General features: G+C 42.7%; 1 protein-coding gene across 2 annotated transcripts in view; it reads left to right on the forward strand.

Annotated features, from left to right (window-relative positions):
• Positions 1-622: 622 nt before the first annotated feature.
• The window catches only part of KLHL29 (kelch like family member 29), a 386,334-nt gene continuing 373,936 nt past the window's right edge, over positions 623-13,020 (forward strand). For both annotated transcript variants that reach the window (XM_077782446.1, XM_077782447.1), the window contains exon 1: positions 623-750. The gene's annotated coding sequence lies outside the window, so the exon portion shown is untranslated. The remainder of the gene's footprint in view (positions 751-13,020) is intronic.

The following is a 13,020-nucleotide window of genomic DNA, read 5'->3' on the forward strand; positions in this document are numbered from 1 at the left end:
AATCTCTTGTGACTCCAAACGCGATGGGTATAAAAATTAAAAAAAAAAAAAAAAAAAAAAAAAAAATAGCGTTGTTGGGCAAGAATGGTATCAACGTGCTCCAACACTCCTGTGAACTTGGAGAGGCCCGGGACCAGGACGCCGGGGAGCGGTGATTTCCTAAAGCGGGGCACTATTTCTTTCCAAGTACCGGCGGCTTTCCCGCGGGCAGCGGGAGCGCGGTGACCTTTGGATCGCGCTGTCCGCCCGCGCGGGCCGCGGCAGCGCTCGGGCCGCGGCCCGCCCGCACCTGCGCCCGGGCGGGGCAGCGCGGCGGGACGCGGCGGGGCGCGGCGGGGCGGCCCCGCGGGGTGGCGGCGCGGCCGGGGCTCGGCGTCCTCCCTCCCTCCCGCGGGGGCGGCGCGGCGGACGGGGCGGGCCGGGCCGGGCTCCGCCGCCTCCCGCCGCCGCGGTGATTGGCCCGGCCCGCCCCTCGCCCCGGCGCCCAGGCCACCTCCCTCCCTGGCTAAAGCGGGCAGTAGGTGAGGGGAAGGCGGCCAGACGGGAGCATGGTCGCGGCTCCGCAGCAGCCTCCGCCGCCGCGCCGCGCCTTCCTGCCCGGCCTCCAGCGCGGCTCCCGGCGCCCGCAGCCGCGCGGGGCTCTGCGTTAGCGGCGGAGGCTGCGATGCACGAGCCGCCGCTGCCGCCTCCCGCCGCCGCGCATCCTCCCGCCGCCTGAGGACGCGGCCGCCTGCGCCCCCGCGGAGGGAGGTAAGCGGCGCGGCGGTGCCCTGCGCCCGCCGAGCCCCCGCCGCCCGCCGCGCCGGGCATCGCGGGGCTGGGGCTGCCCTGCGCCTGCGCTCGCTGCCCGCATTAAAAACTTCCTGCGTGCCTCCCGCTGCCTGGGGGGTGCCGTGCGGGGGCCGGCGGGCGCTCGGAATGTTGCTGTGGTGGTTTGGGGTTTTTTCCGGGGTTTTTTCATTTTGGCGTGGGGGTCTCCGCCCCCGCCGCGCACCCACAACTTCAGGCGCTCGCTCGGGGAGCGGCGGTGGCCGCGCAATTCCGCCCCCCGCCCCGGTCCCGGGGGCGGCGGTGTCCCCGCAGACCCCCATCCCTGCGGGGGCGGCTGTCCCGGCGGATCCCCCATCCCATCCGCGGGCCCGCTCCGCGGCCGCCGCGGAAGTGCCTGGCACGGCTCGGCGCGCACCCCGCAGGCAGCCTGCTTCCCTCCCCGCCTGCTTCCCGAACGCCTCGGCCGGCCCCGTCCTCTCCCTCTCCCTGGCATGCATTCCCGTTCCTCTTTCTCCCTTTCTTGCTTCTCCACATCCTCACGCGTGATGCATACGAGGAACTTTTCAGCACAATATTGCTGAAATACATATATATATATATATTTGTGTATGTATAAAAATTAAAATATTTCGTACGATTCCCATGCCGATGACATGTCCTCGCCGGTGTGAGGTTTTTTTGGCTGCTGCTGTGCTTTTCCATTGATCCTTCCCTTTTTTTTTTTTTTTTCCTTTCTTTCTTTCTTTTTTTTTTTTTTTAACCCTGAGGGTTGTTTTCCTGTAACTTGTCTCCGGACCCGAATGCTGCCTGGTGCCGTTCAGAGCACAGAGGTGCATCCCTTGGGTGCCGGTTTTCCGAGGGTCTGGCTTAGGCTGGGAGGGAAAAGCTACTTTCTCTTTTGACATTGCGTGGACGTGGTGAGCTGTCCTTGTCGCCTGAGGATGCAGGTCTGTGATCCCTGGGATTTTGGGTTCAGGTCTCTGTGCCTCCCCGGAGGATGGAGGAAGGGACATCTGGAGATGGATGGTGGTCTTTATCGTACACTTCATAAACAGTGTGTGCTCATCCTCTCCAAGATTATTTTATTTTTCCTCCTCTGGTCTTATTTATTAAACTGAAAATATCCCTTGAACGCTGGAGACAGCTTTATCTCCCCACCACAACCAAAAATGATGGAGCCCTGGTCATGTAGTTGGCTGCTTATCTTTTGTTACTGTATATGAAAACTGCATAGAAAAAAAATACAGCATTCTGGTAACTAGATTAAGGGGGATTTAATCACTTTTCCATCAATGAAGGAAAAAGCCATGCATGTTTGCTGCAGGCTTATTACTTGTTTAAATGGAAGATTATACAGAGCATATTTCCGATAAATGAAGAAACTTTCTTTTTCCTGGTAGTCTTGAAAACAGCTGAGCAAGTGTGTGTGTATAGGCACTTGTGAGTCTCTTGCACCAATTTAAACACGTTTATCAGGTTCTTCTTTTGAGGTACTTTCACAAACCCAAACTACTGTAGCTTTAAGGTGACTGCAGATAACAGTTATTGTTTCTTACAATTAGAAATCTGCTAGAACTTTAAATCCTCCTTGAAAGATAGGATCTGTGAGAAAAGGAGCAGTGTTCCATAAGCTTTATTCTTTTTTTATTATTTTTGCCTCCAAACCAAAGCAACAGTGTGTCTATTATTGTTGTATTCTGTCTTAAACTACTAATAGCTTTATTTTTTTTCCCATGTGCAGAAAAATCAAGTACAGCAATATTTTACTCTGACATTTATCTGCATCAAACTTCAGTTATGCTTGGGAGGCTGTTTAATCTTCCCTGAGTAATGTTCAGGATTGTGGCTTTTTGTTTGTTTATTCTTATAACCTGTTCTTATTGTGCGTATTTCTAGAAGTTATCTTCAGTTTAGGATGAAATGTTGGAGCTATGCAAACAATTTAGTGACTGAACCAGAATGAGACTCAGTCTGCATATATAAACTGTGCTTTTCATTGCCTTGTTTTGCATAGCTGTTTTTTCCCCATAACATCCATGTTGATATTTCCTAATAATGCCTATGGTATTTTAATTGAAAATTAACATTTGGTGTTGAAATAACTAACTCTTTGAAAAAATGAGGGTATCACACTGATTTATTTAAAAGTGGAAAAACATCCTGTCATACCAAGTACTTGTCTTGCAAATAATGACCTGTAACACTTAATTTGGGTGAATTTCTCTTCATGTTCATTTTGCATTCAATGAAGGGTCTTAAATGAACTCTGAAATATAAACTGGGCTCTTGGTCTCAAACTGCCTGACTTTCCTGCATTTGTTGTCTCCAGTAGCTTATGAAATGCGTGCACAGTGTGTCAACCTTTCCCTTAACAACAAAACCTATGAGCAAACGTTCAGTGTGAATTATATTACGGAAATAAAATATTCTATAGTTGTCATGGTTACAAATAGAGGCAGGGTTACTGGTTTTCATCTGCATGCTGGGGAGGGGGGGGGGATCTAGTTTTGTCACTTTTTAATTACGTTTCTATTGAGTGATGGTCATACTTCAGATACCCAATATATTAAAGACATGGCACGGTGAATTAGATTTTGTCAAAGTCTTGCTGAAATGAAACAAAAAGTAGTGGTGTGCAGGAACAAACCCTTGTTCATTTGAGGTTTTTTGAAGCAGAAATCTTGAGGGAAGAAAGTAACCAGCTCTGTTTTTTCTTGGTTTCTAGATTAGCATGCTGCCGGCATTGCTGCTCTTCTTCAAACAATAATAAAAAGTATATAGTGTGTATGTTGACTAGAAATCTTCTCAATGAAAGGAGAGGAAGGCACGGATCTAGGAATTAGATGTGATTTTTGGGTTTACTGAGCGCTGTGTCTGGTGCTCTCACTTTTAGTGCCTGTTTGCGAGCGGAATTCATTATGCCCAGGTTTCTGTGATAGTCTCTCCAGCGATGCTGCTCTGCTCCCACGCGTCCTCCTCTGCCAGGTAGGGGATCTGTGGTGTCCCTGGCAGCTGCTGGGCTTTGGGCACCAGAATCGGGACCCTGACTGTTTGCAGCTGTTGGCGCTTATCCCATTGCTGTGTCTCTCCTTCTCCATGCTCATCTGCAATTCAGTCTTGTCCATGCCTCCTTGTTTTCCTGACCTTTTAATTTAGTTCCGATACCTGATGAACCCATCTTCTGAAGCAGAGAAAAAAAATAAATAAAAGACCAAAATAATTATTTTTTTCTTCCCTTCTTGTCTTTGTGTGCTGTGGTGGAAACTCACACATAGCATTAGGGTGAGAGAATACCCCATTATCTGTAAATGGAGAGCGAAATTCCAGGCTGTCCCACCTTGTTTAACCCTTGTAACTTGCGTCATACGCTTGTTGTGCAATTTATTTTTAATCTTAAGACTCATTTGGGGTTTTCTGTTGCACTGTGAAGTTTTGGTCTCTCTTTAATATTTTTGTTGAGGTTTTCTATCATTCCTTCTTTATGCTGAGCATGGTCTTACTTGAGTTCTTGTAATGACTTGTCCACTACGCTCCATCCCAGACAGCTGAGGGCCTGATCCCAAAGCTGTTCTCTTTGCAGAGCCTCAACTTTATAGTGCAGCACTGAAGTCTACATCATCTTCAGATCACTAATTCTTTGTGCTGCAGTCGAGACTTCTTAGCTAAAAATCTCAGTATGGGTTAGTGACTTACTTGGTCCTTCTGCTTTTCTGTTTTTCCTTCCAGATCTCTCATTTTGCAGTTTGCTGATTCAATAACCTTAAATACGACATTAAGTTCAATCATTAGGTTCTGTGATTTGTGTATCTAATCACTTCCTTAATGTACTCACCTCTCTGCAGAAGAATGACGGTGTGAAACCTATATCCTGAAGCCCATAAACATAGAAATTAGACAAGGTTGAATATACCTGCAGGTAACTGAATTACTGCATTGACCCTTCGTCGTATTTTTTAAATAATTCCTCTTGTTTTATATTGGCTTATTCAGTGTGGAGAATGATTTCAACATCCCTCTGTGCAGTTAACTCTTCCATAAAGTTACTTGGTAGGAAGGTGGAGCTCCTACGTTGGGGGCTTAAGATGCTCTTCCCAAGAAGTAAACTGCCAACAGCAAATCCGAGTGTGAGGCTGTATCAAACATGAACAGGTTTGACATGCTTCTGTCACTTCTGTGTTTCCTTTGTTACCAGAGGTACAAAGAACTCCTCCTCAGCTATAAAGACATTAAAAGGAAATAGTTTAGAAATCTCTTATGGGAACGCCTTTCTGTCAGGTTTTTGGACATCAGCAGTGGGTCCCAGCGTGTGAATATGCATCGTGTATCTGGTGTGGTGAAACCAGACCTGGTGCAAGCGGTGCCCAGAAGCCTTCAGGTGCTGTTGTTATGCAGCCAGTTACCTCTGTGCTGTCTTGACCATCTGATAAATGACAGTAACTGAATTCCTAGTCACACTCTTCCATAAATAATTTTATGCTGTGGATTAGAATATGTGGAACATGGGACCATTTTGTCTAATCTGTATGTACTTTCTTTTTTTTTTTTTTTTTTTTTTTTTCTTTTAATCTGTGATGCTTAGGTTCAGGTTTTCAGATCTTCACAACTTGGATTTTGGCCATAATTGGTATTAACATCAGGAAAACACAGGTTTTTTTGGTGGTCTTAAGTTTCAGGTAAAGTATACTGCTGGATTGCAATAATAATACTAATTCTGTGAAAATGTCTGCTGAAATATAGACAAAGACTTATTTTAAAATGAACTCAATGTTCCTTTTGTAGCGTTCTGTGATTTGTGTTTTTGTTTAATTCCCTGCCATCCATTACAATATGCCATGTGATGTGTGATGTTAAATGCTGGGTTTTCTGGTTTTGTTTGGTTTTTCTTGGGTCAATTTCCAGTTTTAGAGCTCTACATAAGTACAGGTAGTACACAGTTTGATTGGGAAGCAGATTATATCTCAAGGTGTGCAATGGAAATCCTTCAGTGCAGAAGTTTGCAAGAAAATCTGCCACTGATAAAATTCCTCTGCAACATTGCTGTTAACTAAAAGCTATTAAATAGGTTGTGGCAGGAGTGTTTCTTGGACTGTTAGTGTAGTTGAGAGATACTGTGAAGAATCCTTCAAGTTGATACAGAGGTATCTGAGGCAATAACCATGTTTGGTAGTAGGACTCAAATTCGGAAGATGCTAGTTTATTGAGCTGGACTCCGTTCATATGTCTCTTCATATTTTTGAATCCTGGAGATGCATTATCAATAATCTCCACTCCTGTTGTTTTTTTTTAAAGCCCCCCCAGACAAACCCAAAAACCTCCACCACAAAACCAAGATCTGCATGACAGTTTAAAATGTGATTTAAGGCCTTTAGCTTCAGACACTTCTTAAAGTCCATGCTGATGAGTAATTAATATTTAAATTGGATAATTCTGCTCTAAGATCTGTTTTGTCAGACCTTGTTGTCAGATTTTGTTTTTGGTCTGCAAAGGCAGTGTTGGTGGATTTGCAGACTGCAGCATGCTATAGCTGCTCAGAGAAAGGTTTATTTCCTCAATCTGAGGCTTAAATATGCTTTCTCCTTTAATTAGTGAGAGACAAATTTAAATGCAGTTAGTTTTTCCAGGCACAGGTAAACCCCAGATCAAAAGGAGAGGTGAAAGAGTTCAGGAAGTTCATTGCAATAGTCACACAACATGGAATAACTTTAAAGTGGATGCAGCTGTGTTTACCTGTGCTTTGGAATCTATACGTATTGCAAAGTTCAGTTGATTTGTAACTTGTTGAGCACCTGAATTCATTAAATGATTCCTAACATATTGTGTACTTCAGAAACTTCATTTTTCACTTTCTCTTGATTTTTTTATTGTCTCTTGCCTGCCAAGGGTGGAACAATGCCAAATTGGAACACTTCATATTACAAAATTTTGTTGGGTATATAAATGTCTGGAAAACACTTCTGAAACTATATGAAATGCTACAGAATTAAGCAGTATCTTTTTAAGCTTATTCATTAACTCTTCATAAAGTTTGGAAGAGCAGTAGCAGACAAGCTGCTTATTCTATAGTTTCTTATGTTCTAATACAAGCAGTAGAGCACAAAAATATACGTGTATGTGAAATGTATAAATTAATTCAGCTATATTGACCTGTACACAATGAAATGGCTTCTTGACAGTGCTTATATGCCTAAGTGCATCCTTAATATGGGATGGCTCAGTAGGGCTATATAGCATGGTGTTTGTGCTTGGATTATCATGGCCTAGAACACTGATGGCAGTGGAAGTTGGGTCTTCTGGTCAAGGCTTTTTTTCTTTTGCCCTCTTACTTTTTGTAGGAACTAGTTGGAGGTTATAAGGCTATCTGTGAAGACTCCATCAAGGAAAGAAGGAAAAGAAGGAACACTTTTCCTAGAATTTTACTGGTAGTCACTGGAGTAGGGAGAAATTTCTGGAAGGTTGGAGGAAGTGGCTGCTTGATTATGAGATACTGGTTATATTTTAAGGGTTTTATTTAAAACCTGGATCATATAAATATGTACTTCAAAGATGCATCTTGTTTCTTTCTCATCCTCTCTTCTCAGTTGGAAATAGGAGTAGATGCAACAAAGCTTAGCCAGATGTTCCTCATGACAGTGGACTGGCCTGCTTTCCCCTCCAGACAGTGAACCCACTCTCCCCAGTTGTGAAACAGCTCAATAGGTTACATCTGAAAAGGCTCTCTACTACCACAGACACTTTGCAATCCATCCTACTCAGAGTAGAGAAATACCAGATACTCTAAGGGTATTGTGTGATGAGAGGTTATGAAAAATGCTGTGCTTTCTTTCTGTAGAAGGGCACAAAAGTGTGTGACTAACACTCCCAGGTCATCTCTGACAGAGTTGCTAATAAAATGTAAGGCAAAATGTTAAATGTACTGCACTGCCCTCTTTATTATGCTATTTTTGGCTGATCATATGAGGAAAGTATGTATCATTTAAACAAAAGTCACTGCTCTGTCTTCCCTTCTTTCTCTCCCCCACACTGTTTCACATTTCTAAACGTTGAGCATACCAATCAATATTCCATTAAGAGGAGAATTAACTTGGGAGAAGCTTGCATGTATTTGCATGTAGTAGCGTATTTCTAGTTCTGTGGCTTTGTGTTGCCTTTCCCCAGTGTCATATTTTCTTTTTTATTTTAAGAACACTCCAAATATTTGTGCAATTACTTCTAGTAGTGAGGTTTGCCATGCCCCATCTTAATTTTGTCAATATGAATTGCTGGTAGAGCTGTCTGCAGTGCCCTGCTTGCAGGCAACATCAGTCAAATGTTTGTAGTTACCTTTTTGCTTCTGTTTTACAATAGCTGGGCATCAAGGTACTAGGCTTCAGATCAAATGTTGCCCCCGGTTACACATATGTAGTTAACAGAAATCAATGTTGCATAGGCGTAAATGAAAGTTGGGTTTGATCTTTGGTGAGTTAACTCTTATCTCTTCTACACTGATGCTAGTCTAGATTTTCTGCAGGCTGGATTGAATGCCCATTCTCAAATTCAGAATTCATGAGGCTTTGGCTGTCTGTGCCAACATTTTATTCCTTATGGTCTTTGCATGAGACTGAAAGTAAAAACCTCCCGCTTGCTTTCTGAGGTCTGAGCCTTAAGACTGCAAACAAATGTAATGAGATGTGATTAAAAGCTGCCTGTAGCACATAAGAGTGTGGGTTGTGGCTGCGTGGGACCTCCTGGGGAACCTCTCAGTTGATCTTGATGTGTGAATTGTCACAAGAGCTGCTGAACTGTGGACCAAATCCCGATCTAGTTAACACCTGTGGAGCTGACATATTCCAATATGTATCTGATGTTGCACCGTGCTTCTCTACCCTGAGGAACAAATCACTTGTGAAATTCAACTGTGAAGGTCTTGAGGTCGAAGGAAAAGTCTGCAAATCTCAGAAGATGACAGCAAATGCAAGAGAGGGGGAAGGAAATATTTGCTAGTTTCTGGTTTGTATGCTCCACCTGCTTCAGTACCTTTTCTTCTTTCCCCTCACTTCATTATTATATAAAATGGACCAAATTTCTGCTTGTCCCGGATCTGTGCAGTCAAATGAAGTTACATTTGGTACCCTGAAAACATTAGATAAGTGTTCTACCCATTCTTTAAGTTTATTGAGTCTTTAAAATAAAGCCTCCTTCCTAGTGTTTTTTCCTTTTTGGAAGAAAAGTATATAGTTTTATGATTAAACTTCCAGGCAGTTTGAGTTTTGCAACATCACAGCCTGTCTCTCTGGGCACTAAAAGGCAATGAGAAGTTGTGGCTGATATTTGAGTTACTTGGAGGAGGAAATAAAGGATTCTAGAAATGGTATAGGAATTAAGGAAATAATAAGGCTTGCCTAGAGTTCCTAAAATGTGAGATTGCCTTAAAAAATGGTACTTGGATACAGAACTGCAGCCAGAGATGAAGAGAATTACGATTGCCCTAATACTCTTTATTTTGGTTTATTTGTTTTTCCTCTGTCTCAGAGAGAAATTTTGAAAGCCCATTTGTGTGTGTATAGGGTATGTTCTTGCTAGAAAAGAAATTGAAGCAAGTTTTCCTTAAATTCACTGTTTCAATATCACACTTGAACAGTTCACAGCAGCATCCTTCAAGCCTTCTAAAAACTATTCTTAGACAAATATTGTTGTTGCAGCAGATAAGTTACTGAAGTATTGTATTTCAAGAATAATACAAGTAAAACAAACAAAAAAAAAAAACAACCTTTGTGCCATGCTGGCATCTTTACTCAAGGAACTGCATACAGCTGCAGTGCTCTGATGGCAGAGTTGAGGGAGCGTGGGCGGGAGATCAAGAATGACACCCAGTTGGGTCGGGTTGAGAGGCTTAAACACTGATTTTATGATGGAAGTGCAGGTGCAGCTTGAGCCCAGGCATCTCCTGCTGGAGGTGATGGTTAACCAGGGCATCATCAGGCATTCATCTGGGGAAGCCAGGAGGCTAGTTAGACTCCTGCTAGAAGTCCTTGTTAACCATTCCCTTCCCATTTTTAGGCTGCACTGTTTATCAGGCAGTTATTCAACTTTAGGAAAACATGAACAGGCTCGAGTTCCTCAAGATATTTACTAAAATGGCATCACACATTAATTATTTTAAGTCTTTTCCTGTCTAAATGTTACCTGTGAAATTAAAATCTATCAGTTCATGACTTTCAGTAGACCAGTCATCTCTTGGATTTGACTACAGCCACTTCAGGGTTGGCTTAAGTGGATAGTTTTACTCTAGAAACAAAGCATGAAACCCTTATTTTTATGTAGGAAAGATTGCAAAAAACTTAACAACAGTCAGAACTGTTCAGCCTTGGGCCATCTTGATTAGAAAACTGAAAGAATAAAAAACCTCAAGATTAACCACCAGGATAAGATCCAAGAACTGTCAGTGCTCATTTAACCTAGATAATATTACTTTTAAATTTAGGTAAAAAATTAGACCATTTAATCTTGGCTTGCTATATCTAATAAGTATGTTTCACTGTATCTGCAGCCAACATAATGTTCAGAGATGCTTACAAGAATGATTAGCAGACAGCTCTATATAGGAGAACACCAAGTGACAGCATTGCTCTGTGAAACCCATGGCCTCTGTCTTCAGGAAAAAAAATGGTAAATGTAACTGAATCTCTGTGAGGGTTGTTGGCCAAAAAGAATTTTACACAAAAAGTTTCTGATCTTTGCCAAGCCCAGAGCAGGTTCTAAGCATTGGCATCTGAGCTGTCTGCCACTAGAGAGGGAAGGAGCTCTATACAGAGCAGGGATGCAGGACTTGGATAAAGGCACATGTCAAATAAATCAGTGGGTTTTGATAGTTTTTTTGTTTTGCTTTCTAAGGGCAAAATGAGGTCATGAATGTTAAATCACAAAATTTCTTTATACCCCATAACAACTTTGTGAGCAAAGTTTTGTTGCACAGAAACATCCAGAAAAAGACAGAAATGCTTCACACTATGTATGATGGAAAGGTGCAAATATTTTTGCCATAGAGCAACAGTTAACTGCAAATTGTACTGTGGAAGCTGGAAACAAATACCTAACTATCCTGATGAACCAAGAAAGTGCCATGTTCTGTATGAAATGGAAGCACAAAGACCTTCCAGGGAATTCTGGAAAGCAGTGAAATTCTTCCATTTTCCTTCATGTGACCTCAGTGTTCCAGTCTGCCTTTTTATTTAGCTGCCACTCTGGAGCTTTGCTGTTGCACACACACACACACAAAAAATTCCTAGAAGTTATGTGGGGTCATCTTGAGTTCTGTGTGTAACTGCAGCTTTTTTTGGCTGCTTTAGGGTCAGGCTTGTGCAGCCCCATCTGCCTTGTAGCTCTCCTCTTTCAGTGTGGCTGGTTTGCCAAAGCAGTCTGCTATATATATATTTATATATATATTCTCAGAGTAGCTGTACATGCACTCTGCTCCCAAGTTACTGCATTATCTCTTCTGTCACTGCATCTTAAACCTTTAGCTCTCTTTTTTTAGCTTTATCTTGTGTCAGATTAATGAAAGCACCACCCACAATTATTAAGCATCTGAAGGATAAAACACATAGTGTTAACTTTAGTTTATATTTGAGGTTTTTTTTTTTTTTCAATATTTGATTTTTCTGTTGAGGCAATAAACTCTTCTGCAACAAGGGCTGTTATTTTTTTGCCTGTACAGTCAGAGCTGCCTCCCTAGTTGTGCCTGGTACTTTAACAGCACAAAAATGATTCATAAGCTCTGAAAATGCTGTTCTTTTCCACCCCTCCTTTCTCCACTTCAGTCGACAAAGATTCTGTTATGCTGAGGCAAAGCAGAACTTTTCTGTTTCTCTTAATTACTTATTTTATAAGATGAAAATATATCCTGGAGAGGTAAAATGAACGTTACAGAATGTACAGTGATTTCTAAAATTATTTTAATAGGGTTTAAAAAAATATTTGAGATTATTCTAATCTATGGATAGTGAGCAGTAAAACAGGCTTGTTAGTCAGGGGTGTATCTGTTTCTTCTGGAAGGCAAGTATGTGCTTTGTCTCACTCCATTAAAAATAGTAATCCTAGGAATATATTGAAGTCTCCAAACTATTTTGGAGGTGGTTGTTGATGTAGAGGTCCACAGTCACGCCCACCAGAGGGCATTTTATCACCAGTTTCTTGGGGAAAAAGTTTTTTTTCTTTAAGTCATGAATAAAATAGTAAATATTGGACGGGAAAGCAATGTATGAAACATTGTACAGATAGCTTTTTTGTTTATATATAAATACATATGCTTATTTCCTGGCTGTATTTATATGTAAATAAGTAATGATGTCGGCTTGAATGGTTGGGTTTCCCCTCTGCTTTCTAAATACTTTCTAATTTTACTTAGGGAAAATCTGGGGAGAAAGGAATTCCTTAAAGCTCTCCCACAGCTGGTGCAGCCATCGCTTACCAGGACACTGCCCTCCCTACCACACAGGTGCAGCAGATGCTCTGGATGATTGCAGTGTAGCCTTGCTCCCCCTCTCCAAGGCACTCGGAAGCAGAGGCTGCTGTTCAGGAGCCCCACTCATTTAGGAGGCTGGAATTTGTGAATATAGTTCATAGCGAAGCCCCTGGATCTAAAGGAAGCACTTGGCAGCTGGGGAAGTGTACATCTGCCAGATGGACCTGACATCTTGTGTTTGGCAGCAGTTAATGTTAAGGCATGATATGCAAAATACAAGGATGACAGCTAGGAAATGAATTTTTATTCTAAAACCTGTGCTTTGATTTTGGTTTTTGCTTTTTTACTCATCTATCTTCTATTATGAAATAAAGCTCTGCAGGAAGGGGAAAAAAATCTGCTCCTGAAAATACCTTTTCTGGCCAGTTTTCAGGCTGCTTCCTCGTGAAGCTGACATCTGTGCTGAAGGTTGGGCTGCCCTAGTTCAGATGTGTGACCTTCGTTGGCCTGATACAGAACATAAAATGTGATTAATTCCCTTCGATTCCCTATGGATAAATAGATTGTCTCCAGCAGAGCCCCCATGACTTGTTTGCAGCCTCAGCAGCGGCCTGGGGTCATCTGAGACCAAGCTGCAAAGCCAGGCAGGGCTCTGAACAGCTTGTGCTGGGACGTGTAGGCAGGGCAGTGGTAAAAGCCTTTCTCTTTGCAGGACATTCTCTGTGTCCATGTGGGATGTGCTCTGAATGATGCGATTGGAGATTTGGAGACTTTGTGGTCTTTGAGCATCTGGCTCTTATCCACAGAGG

Source organism: Lonchura striata, chromosome 3 (genome assembly GCF_046129695.1).
Source record: "Lonchura striata isolate bLonStr1 chromosome 3, bLonStr1.mat, whole genome shotgun sequence".
NCBI classification, from domain to species: domain Eukaryota; kingdom Metazoa; phylum Chordata; class Aves; order Passeriformes; family Estrildidae; genus Lonchura; species Lonchura striata.